Raw genomic sequence first — 9,407 nt, 5'->3', positions numbered from 1 at the left:
TTTTTTTTTTGTTTTTTGCCTGCATGCACGCGTCAGGAGAATTTGCCATTTAAGCGAACCTGATGGTGGGTTGTTTCTATAAAGTCAGACCAGTGGCTCCTCACTCCCCCCCTCCACTTTTATTTTTGGAAGAAGGGTTGTTGCTTAAAACCAGGTCACGGTTTTAAGAGCGAGTTTGGTGGGGACCATCGAGCATCAACATCCAAGTGAAAGCCGCTCACTGCAGCCACCTTCTCGCGGCCCGTGCGACCGTCGGTAAGTCGCTTCACGCCTCTCCCACCCCCGACAACGCGTAAGAAGCGTGTCTACTTTATACGTTGTGGGGAGCGTTCAGTCGTGGATGAAGCAAAACGGGCTCGGAGCCCATCATCACAGGCCCCGGGAGCCCACCTCTGCAGAGCTTGGGAAGGAAACCCCTGCTTCACTAGGTCAGCAGCTCCGGACCCACAGCTGGGAAATTCTGCCGAGTGTGAATGAAGAGAAGGCGGGGGCAGGAGTGGCAGGGCATTGGAGCCGGCTGGTGAAGAGAGTTTGGCAGTGATGCTCCTTTTAAAATCCTTGGCACATGTTTGCCGAGATCTAAGCAATCCTGAAATTAAAAAAAAAAAAGAAAAAGAAAAAAAAAAGGTGGCTCAGTTGTCTAATGGGGATTTTGATGGAAAATGTCGATTTAAAGGATTCCTAGGCTGACTCCTCAGGCACTGATTGGCTGGCCGGTATACATCTCTCTCTGTCTCTCTCCCCGCCCCCCCCCTCCTCATATGGAATTTCTATTAATGTTTCCATATTTTTTCCTAGGTTGGGAGCACATCGAAAATCTGGGAGGAGGGTATGAGGAGCATGTGTTCGAGATTCAGTCTAAGCCAGCTCCGGTCTGCTGCTGTTAAGTCTCCAGTCTTCACCTGCAAAGTCATCTCACTGGATTGTTGAGACGATTTCAATGAGACAATGCAGGCAACGTGTGTAGCCTTGTGTCGGGGACGTACTGAGCACATAATGAGTGATGTTTATTATGAAGTCAGCGCCTGGTGGAAGCAGGTACTGTGCACAGTTAATGAATCAAGCACTGCCCCTGATCCCTTAGGAAGCGAGGCGGGTGATGTTCAATTATCCTGCTCGGAAGGGACAGAGATATTCAACATTCACGGGGCAGGCACCAGCTCTTTCCATTAGTTAAGAGGAATGAGGTAAGGAAACTCTCCAGGGTCAAAGTGGCTTGAACAGTTTGGGGAAATTGGGCAGTGACCCTACCTAGGGAACCTGACAGGGCGAGGCAGGAGGCTGGACATCTGGAGCCTGTCTATCTGGCTTGTAAACACTCACCCTCTCGGTCCTGTGGGGTGGCTCTGAGCCCGGTGCTTATCTCTCTCTCCTCAGCCCATCTGTAAGGTGGGAGTGGACTCCAAGCAGGTCCCTTCACTCCCTCTATGTGTCCCCAGTATTCCCGTCTCTAGAACAGGAGTGAAGTAACAGCTTTTTCCTACCAAGATATAGAGTCTTTTAAAGAACTTAAGAGTTGGAAAAGCAAACGGTCGTATTACGTTTTCAATGAGCCAGGCACAGTTCTTAGTGCCTTACATATTCTTTAGTGATATTTAGTTTCAGACCTCTCTCTCGGCTCGGGGTCCCCGTGGCTTCAGCCTCCTCTTGAGTGTCTATCTGCAGGGACAGAGGTCACTCGCTGCCTCTTGGAGCACTCCCTTCAGGTGGAGGGACCTCATGCCAGGAAGGAAGCAGCCCAGTCTGTCCTGCTTCAGCGTGCAGCCATTGGTCCCAAATCTGTGCTTTGTGGTCCCAAAGCAGGAGTCTGCTCCCTTCCTCTGTGGATGCCCTGAGAGATCCAAGGGCAGCCACCAGGTCCCAGAGCAGGACAGGCACCGCCCTTTCTCCCTAGCTTGGCGGTTGCCCACCATGAGAATGGAAACAAACCATGAAAAAGGCCAGAGTTTCCTGAGCCCCCACTGTGTGCCAGGCCCCTGGACCTGGTTGAACTGCATTCTCAGACCAACCTTGCAGGCACCGCTATGGCGCCTTTCACAGGTGAGAGCCAGAGAGACTCCCCGAGTCAGGAACTTGCCCCAAGGTCGCACTGTTGACAAGCAGCAGCAGCTTCAGCCCGACTCCCAATCCCAGAAAGCAGGCGCAGAGCCACGGGAGCCCCGCGGGGCGCCGGGCGGGGGCGGGAGGTCCCGCGGCCTGGGCCCCGTAGCGGACGAGCGGTCAGCACCAGGGACAGCTCCCGAACGGCTCCCCGCAGCCCCCGACGGCGGCGCGCGCGGGGCCGGCGGCGCGCTCCCCGCCGGCTCGTGCGCGCGCCCTCCCGCCAGCGCGCGCCCCGCGCCCGGGACTGGGCTGGAACCGCGCGTGCCGCTCGCTGGGAGCCAGCCTGCGCGTCCGGAGCCGTGGCCGCAGCCGGAGCTGGCAGGGGGCTCCCGCCCGGGCACGCAGTCGCCTCCCGCGGGCCTCCGGGCCTCCCCAGCGCCCGCCTCGCCCGCCCGGCCCCAGCAGGCGCCGCAGCCGTGGCCTGGGCAGGAGCGGCCGCCGCTAGCTGCGCCCTGCCCGGGACGGACGCCGGACCGCCCCGTCACGTGCGCCCAAGTCCTCGGCCGGCCGGGGGCAGCGCCGTTCCCATGGTTCAAGGTAAGGGCCGAGCGGGCCGAGCGGTCGCGGGGCGAGGGGGCCTTGGCCGCCGGGGACGCAGGCAGGGAAGCCCCGGCTCAGTGCCCACGAAGGCTGGGGCGCCCGCTGCAGCCTGCCGGGCAGTATGGAGCCAGGTCCCTGCCCCACGCAGCTGCCGGGCCACACCACCCGTCCCATCTCCATCTGCCCTGGACGTGCGCCCCTGGGGAGGAGGCTGTGGACTGTGAATGGAGACCCAGGTGGGCAGCGAGGCAGGGAGGGAGGTGGGGACCGACGGTGCCAAGGGACGCCTGGTCTCTCTCTTGGCCTGGGCATGAAGGAAATCGGGGAGAGAAAGTTTCCGAGAGGAGCCTGGCCTCTGTTCTCTGTGGCGCCAGGAGCTGAGACCTTTCAGTGAGACTTGCCTTGGCCCAGACACCGTGCTCGGCACCTGACCTGTGTAATCATTCATCCAATTCACCCAACACCCGTCAGAGAGGGGCACTGGCTCTATTTGACAGAGGAGGAAACTGAGGCTCAGGGAAGTTTGGTCGCTTGTCCAAGGTCACACAGCCAGTAAGTGGTGGTGCTGACCTCGGTCACGGCCACCGGCCGCACGCCCACCCACCTTTGTCTGTTTGAAATCTCAGCTTAAACGGGGGAGAGGAGCACTGGGCTGGCCTTTGGGTTTTCCCAGCCAGGAATAAAAAGACTCCAAACACCAAAACTCCAGGAGAGACTGCCTGCCCACCCTCCCAGCTCTGCCACGTCATCCCACCCAGTGTCCTGTGCTCCCAAGGCCGAGGGCCAGGTGGGCACTAAGAGCCCTGCCAGTGTGCATCTCAGCCCCAACACTCTGTGACGACAGTCTCAAGGGTCAAGTTCATTGACCCTTCTTGAAGATAAGAGGGTGTCCCAGGGGCCTTAGCCCCAGCCTGCCCTCCTTTCACGTTCCTCGGGAAGCTGGAGCTCAGGAGAGCCAGAGGGGATGACCTGCCAGCCTTTCCCTGGCCCTCCCCTCTGCTCAGGCCAGGCCCGGCTCCTGGGGCGGGAAGGGGCGGGGGGGGGGGGGCTTCCAGGTGCGGTGAGGACGTCCAACCCCCGAAGGTTTGCGCTCCCTAGGACAGCCTCCAGCCGCCTCTGCCAGTGGCACTGACAATGGAACCGAAACGACCAGAGACCTCTTCTTACCCAAGCAGGTGGCACCGACGCTTCCTGGGCCGAGGGGAGGGACTGACTTTAATTCTTTGTGCACTGACCGTAAGCTTTCGGAAGAGCTGGGGTGCTGGGAACTCGGGACAAGTCCATCTCGCTCCTGAGGCTGGGGCTCAGGCAAGCTGGGGTTTTGTTCCTGTTTTCATCTGGCGCGGCTGTTGGGCACCTGCGTGACGGGGTGAAAAAAACCCGGGGTGAGCCTTGTGCCCTGGATCCTCCTGACTTCTGGTCTCCCTGCCACCTGAACTTCCAGAGGGGCTGACTGGCCCGATTCCCTTGGAAAGCTTGGAACTGGTCTCCCGAAGTGTTTGGGGGTGTCTGGGAAGGACCCACAGGCTCTCCCGGCCTCAGTGCCTTCGGGGTGCATGGGGACGGACGTGGGGAGCTCTGGGGACCATCGGCTGGTCTTTCTGGAGCTCTCTGGCACTCTCTGCTGAGAGCGCTGGCTATGGAAATGTTCCAGCTTTTCCACCCTAGCCTCTCCAGGGGAAGAGGGGAGGGCGTCCACCACAGAGCCCTTCCCAGCCTCCGAGGCCTCGAGCTCCCAGACGCGCATTGCGCATTGCTTGCACCAGCACAATCGTCAAACAGGAGTAAGGGTGCTCGGGGAGAGGTGGGCACAGCTTGTGGAGCCGAGACTCATCTGCCCAGTTGTGTCCACCTTTCGGGGTGACCTTGGGCAAGTCATCTTGCCTCTCCAGACCTCAGTCTCTCATCTGTGAGATGATGGGGTAGCTCATGCCGTGCCCCTGATGGGCCATGACCACTCTGCTCATCGAGGCCCCGAAGTGAGCGTGTGAGGCTGGGAGGAGCTGCAGTATTGAGGGAGCACAGAGGAATTTTGAAATCTCAGGGCAAATCTGAACCCGAGCCCCCCACTCAAGTGATCGTCCCAGCCTTGCATGTTTGGGGGCCGGCTCTAAATCGCTGACTCCTGGTGCTGGTTCTGGGTGAGCCATATGGCCCGGCTGGCCCGGAGGCTACACGGCAGGGACCCAGTCCCGCAGAGAGGCCCCTGGGCTCCACGGATCCGCTCCGCAGAGCGATGGCCTCGACATCCAGCGAGGAATAATTGCAGCACTCAGAAGGGGTGAGGGAGCAGGCAGGGCTGCGGGGGGAGAGTCATTACATCTCTGTAAATTGCATCTGAGTTCGGGCAGGAGGCAAGTCACGGTGGCAAAAGAGCCCCGCTCCCGTCCTCCCGGCAGCTCCTGGCCCCGCCACTCTCTGCAAAGTAGCAAGTCTGCGTCTCTACATCAGTAAGAGGCAGTTTGTGTGGCAGAGAGCGCGGATCCTGGACGACCGTGGGCAAATTGGTCAGCCTCCTCGTGTGCAAAACTGAGGGCGCTCCTGCCTTCCCCGCCAGCACAGGGCGGCAGCTGTGAATCTGGGCTCCCCGCCCCCCCCCCCCGAGGCAGGGGACGCCCCCAGGCTCAGCCCGGGGTCTGCTCCACGGAGACCAGCGCAACCGGGGGCTTCTCAGCCTGCCTTTGCTCTCCCCCTGGTACTGGTTTTCCTTGCGGTGTCTCGGTCCCTTCGGATTTGCCTCAAAGGGGGTTTGACAAGCCCGGCATCTTCAGCGTCTGCCAGCTCCTGTCCTTCCATTGCCGCGCGGAGAGGCTCCTGGTGTGGGCACTCTTGTCTCTCTTTGCAAAGCTCTTTGTTCCCTTTGGAATCAGGTCCCCTCCCTAAGCAGGCTCGAGCTGGCGAGCCCTCCCCCAGGCTTGGCCCAGCCTCCCCCCCCCCCCCCGGCTGGGGTCCCTCTGAGGGTGGAAAACGCTGCAGAAAGAATTCTAGGGGGACTGACCACCTTGACCCGGGTCTGAGTCAAGCCTGCTGCTTCCTGGCTGTGGGATCTTCTGGGCTGTGGCCCATCAGGCGAGGCTTGTAAGCCCTGCTTCCGGGGGTGGGTTTCTTCAGAGATCCCCAGAAACCACAGACGTCGGGAGCCTGGGCAGGACATGGCCAGATGTAGCCTTCAGGGAATGTTCTCGGGCTGCGGCTCGAGGGGCTACGTGGAGAGGGTGAGGCTGGAGGCAGGAAGGCTCTGGAGGAGGCCACTGCGTCCAGCCAGGAGGGAAACGATGGAGGCCTGGACCAGGGGAGTGAGAAGTGGGCGGAAACGACCATCTCTCTGAGGGAGGGGCGAGGAGACAGTGTGCTGGGTGGTGGGAGAGGCCCGGGACTGAACACCTACCTGTCACAGGGCTCTGCTCTACGCGGGACTGGCCGGAGACCCGGGTGTGGCCAGACAGGCAGGATGGGCCGCGCCTAAGTGGTGAGGAGGCAGCCCCGGGGGCCTCGAGGAAGACTTTTCTGTTCCAGCAGCAGCATGGCGTCACAGCCTGGCTTCATGTTACCGCCTGTCCCCTGCACACGGTCCCCGCCCACCTCGAGGGGTTCCCACGGGACTGGGCCCCGCCCTGGTCTAGCCAGCCACCTGTACCCCCGTGCTCGGCTTCCCCAGGTGGCAGAGGCGGGAGAAGCCTGGGCCAGCCGAGAGGCCCACGTGGAGGCTGGCCAGGGGCCTGGGTGGTGGTGTCCCTACAGCAAGCCAGGCTGCGGGGGCTGCCGCCTCGTTCGCCCCATTCCCTGGTGGTGTGGTCGAGTGGAGGAGAGTGTGGCCGTCGGGGCTGACCAGAGCCGTGTTTCTGTCCATGCTGAGTGTCCCTAGTGAGGTGACTTGGCCTCTCTGGGCCTTGGGTTGCCCGGTGACAATGTTAACATCCACCTCGAAGGATGTGCTAGGTTGCGTCTCAGCTGGCTGACCGGGGAGGGGGTTGCGGGCACTGTTCAGCGCTAACAGAAACCTCTCTCCCAGGCCAGGTCCACCCCCCGGGGCAGCCCCCGTGGGTGCTCGTTTCCTGGCTCAGCCACAGAGTGGGCTCCGGGCAGACTGGCCTTGGGGCCACCCTGGCTCCCTGACCGTCACCTGCATCTGGGTTCTTCCCGACCTGGTCCACAGTTTCCACATGCCATAGCAGTGGCAGAGGTGACCCTTGGGGCACTCCCGGGCTGGCCCTGGCCAGTGGGGCCCTCTGGCGGCCAGGTTCCCTGGGGAACAACAGTCCTCCCTCCTTTATTATTATTATTATTTCTTATTACTTATCGTCATCTGCTGTAGTTGGTCGTGCACCCCGTCCAAACTTGCACTTGGAACTGTACTCCCCGGGGTGGGTGCCAGCAGCCTCACGTCCCTGGGGACTTGCTGGGAGCACAGATCCTCAGACCCCCTCCAGACCTCCTGGTTTAACAGGCTCCCCGGGCCATCCCTGTGCTCAGTGAAGTTGGAGACACGCTGTTCTAGAAAACATTCTGTGCACAAAAACAGCGACGGAAAGCCATCGCAGGTGACCGTCTCCCGCAGGCTTACGTATTTAGCTAAGATATGTTCAATTTTAATACGTTAAAGGGATTTTGAAATGAAATAAATTGGTGCCGGCTGTAAAAGACAAGTCAGGCCATCCCTTTGTTTGTTTGTTTGTTTTTCACAAAATATAAGCCCGGGGCTTCCCCGCTGCGACCCACCCCCAGGCCGGGCCCCCGGGGATCCATCACCAGGGGCTCCTTGGCCTGTGTTCTTCCCTGTTCTTTTGTCGGCAGATCTGGACCCTCTCCTTGCATCAGCACCCGTTTTCTCGTGTTTACCTGGCCCCGTGTTAGTGAGCAGGCGTGTGGGTCATCCTGGGTTTTGGGTTGTGCCGCGTAGTTTTATTGATTCATTCACTGGTGTGATCCCAGCAGGGAAGGATCTCGGTGGGGGGGGGGGGGGGACTTCAGCGGGGGAGTGCACACTTGTGACTAGAATGAGAGAGCTGGGCAAAGCACCTCCCGATGGATTGTGACACGGATGTGAGGCAGCAGGCATCCCAGATTCAGAGGAAGATACCCCATGGGTCAGAGCAGTCTGGGAGGGCTTCCTGGAGGTGGAACTTGAGCTAAGCCCGGAAGGAGTATGGAGTGGGGAGGAGCAAGCCTGCGGGGGGAGACGGGGCATTTCTACCATCCCTGGGGCGCAAGACGCCTCTCTGTTGACTTTGGTAATCAGTGACTCACAGAAGATACCCCGACCGTGTCCAGTAGTCCGTGCCCTATAAGGGTGGGGGGAACCACTTTCTGGTGGTCCCATTGGCTCGGAGCCTCAAATCTGTTGTGACTGAGGTCGGCATTCATGCTCTGGTCTCTCCGCCAGGCTCAAAAAGGCTCCCCGCCGCCCCGGTAAGACACGCGAGGGACCCGCGGCCGAGCCCCCGCCACGGCCCCACGGCCCTGCCACAACTCCAGGGCGCCAGCCGGCTCTGGCTTTGTGCTTCCTGCCAGCACATCCCCCTAGCGCTGGCTCAGGTTATTTTGGCCAGGCTGCTCGGAGCACAGGAGCGTGTGTCCCAGGGCGTAGGAGGAGGCTGGGACGCATCATTAATGTGTCCCTGACACTTGTCAGAGGCCTTGCCTCGCTGTGTCGGAATGTCACATTTACTCCCTGTTTTCCCAGTTCTTCCACTTGCTGTTGGCAAATGCACCGACTCGATACCTTCGGGAACCTTCCTACGGCAGAGATGCTCATTTTTCAGATTCCAAGGCAAGCGCCTAGTCCAGAAGCCCTTTCTCTCTGCAGGGCGTCTGCCCCCCGCTGCTCCCAGAAGCCGGCAGACCCAGCTGGCTTAGGGAAGGACCCACATGTTTTTTGCTGGCAGGGTCTCCCCTCGAAACATTGCGAAACCAGCAATGGCTTTTGAAAGGGCTGATTCCAGGATATGATGATCCAATTTTGGTTCAAAGGAGGACGGGGCAGGGGGAAAAAAAGTCGAATGTTTCGCAGAAAAAAACAGCAACTTCTTTGTAACATCGTCAAATTGCGAACTTCTGGTATTTACCTGTGCTTAGAGTTTTTATTTGGTTAAAACACTCATTATACAGAAAGCTCCCGGCTCAGTGCGAACCCATTTACAAAATTAAAAATATAGGCAACTTTAATTTTACCTTCATGGAACTTCCCACACGAGAGTTCCCTCTCATTACTAAACAGATTTCTGCTTCAAAAGGACAATTTTTGTTTTGCGATGCAGCGTCCTGAATAATCACTTTTGTGGTAGGTTCTATTGCCGCTGGGCTGTCTTGCTTTTCCGCGTCCACCCTTTTCTCTCTGGGATCATCCCCACTGTTGAACGTGAGACCCGAGGGCAAGAGGGAGGCGTGGGAGCGAACGGGTATCTGTGGGATGCTCTGAACAGGCACAAGGGTTAGGACCCCGCGACTCTGCCCAGCCACCAGCGCAGGCTCCTCCGGGCTGGTGAGCCCTCTCTGTGCCCTACGTTCCTGGTCCACAGAAATCGGATAGCTGTGCCCCTCTCGCAGGGTGGTGGTGAGGGTTCTTCACCCCCATGTAAGACCCCGGATGCCCGGTAGGAGACGACAGAGGGGGCCTGGTGCTAGATTCTGGGGTCTCCGAGGGCCTGTTGAGTAGCACCTGTGATGGAACTTGTGTTCCCGGTCGTCTGTGCAGCTGGGGGTCGGAACCCTGCTTCGATCCCGTCCCCGCTGAAGACAGAGCGCGGACCCCAGCTGCAGCCTAG

General features: G+C 59.7%; 1 protein-coding gene across 2 annotated transcripts in view; it reads left to right on the top strand.

Moving 5' to 3' along the window:
• The first annotated feature begins 316 nt into the window (after window positions 1–316).
• FAM163B (family with sequence similarity 163 member B) overlaps window positions 317–9,407 on the top strand; it is a 31,272-nt gene continuing 22,181 nt past the window's right edge. The window contains exons 1-2 of one of the 2 annotated variants that reach the window (XM_045467453.1): window positions 317–428; window positions 799–1,187. The gene's annotated coding sequence lies outside the window, so the exon portion shown is untranslated. Of the gene's footprint in view, window positions 429–798; window positions 1,188–2,362; window positions 2,641–9,407 lie in introns of those variants that run through there. The other variant, XM_045467452.1, reaches the window with a different exon arrangement.

The sequence above is a fragment of the Leopardus geoffroyi genome, chromosome D4, assembly GCF_018350155.1.
Source record: "Leopardus geoffroyi isolate Oge1 chromosome D4, O.geoffroyi_Oge1_pat1.0, whole genome shotgun sequence".
Lineage (NCBI taxonomy): Eukaryota > Metazoa > Chordata > Mammalia > Carnivora > Felidae > Leopardus > Leopardus geoffroyi.
Note: the sequence above shows the minus strand (reverse complement) of the source record. Positions and strands in the feature narration are given on the sequence as shown.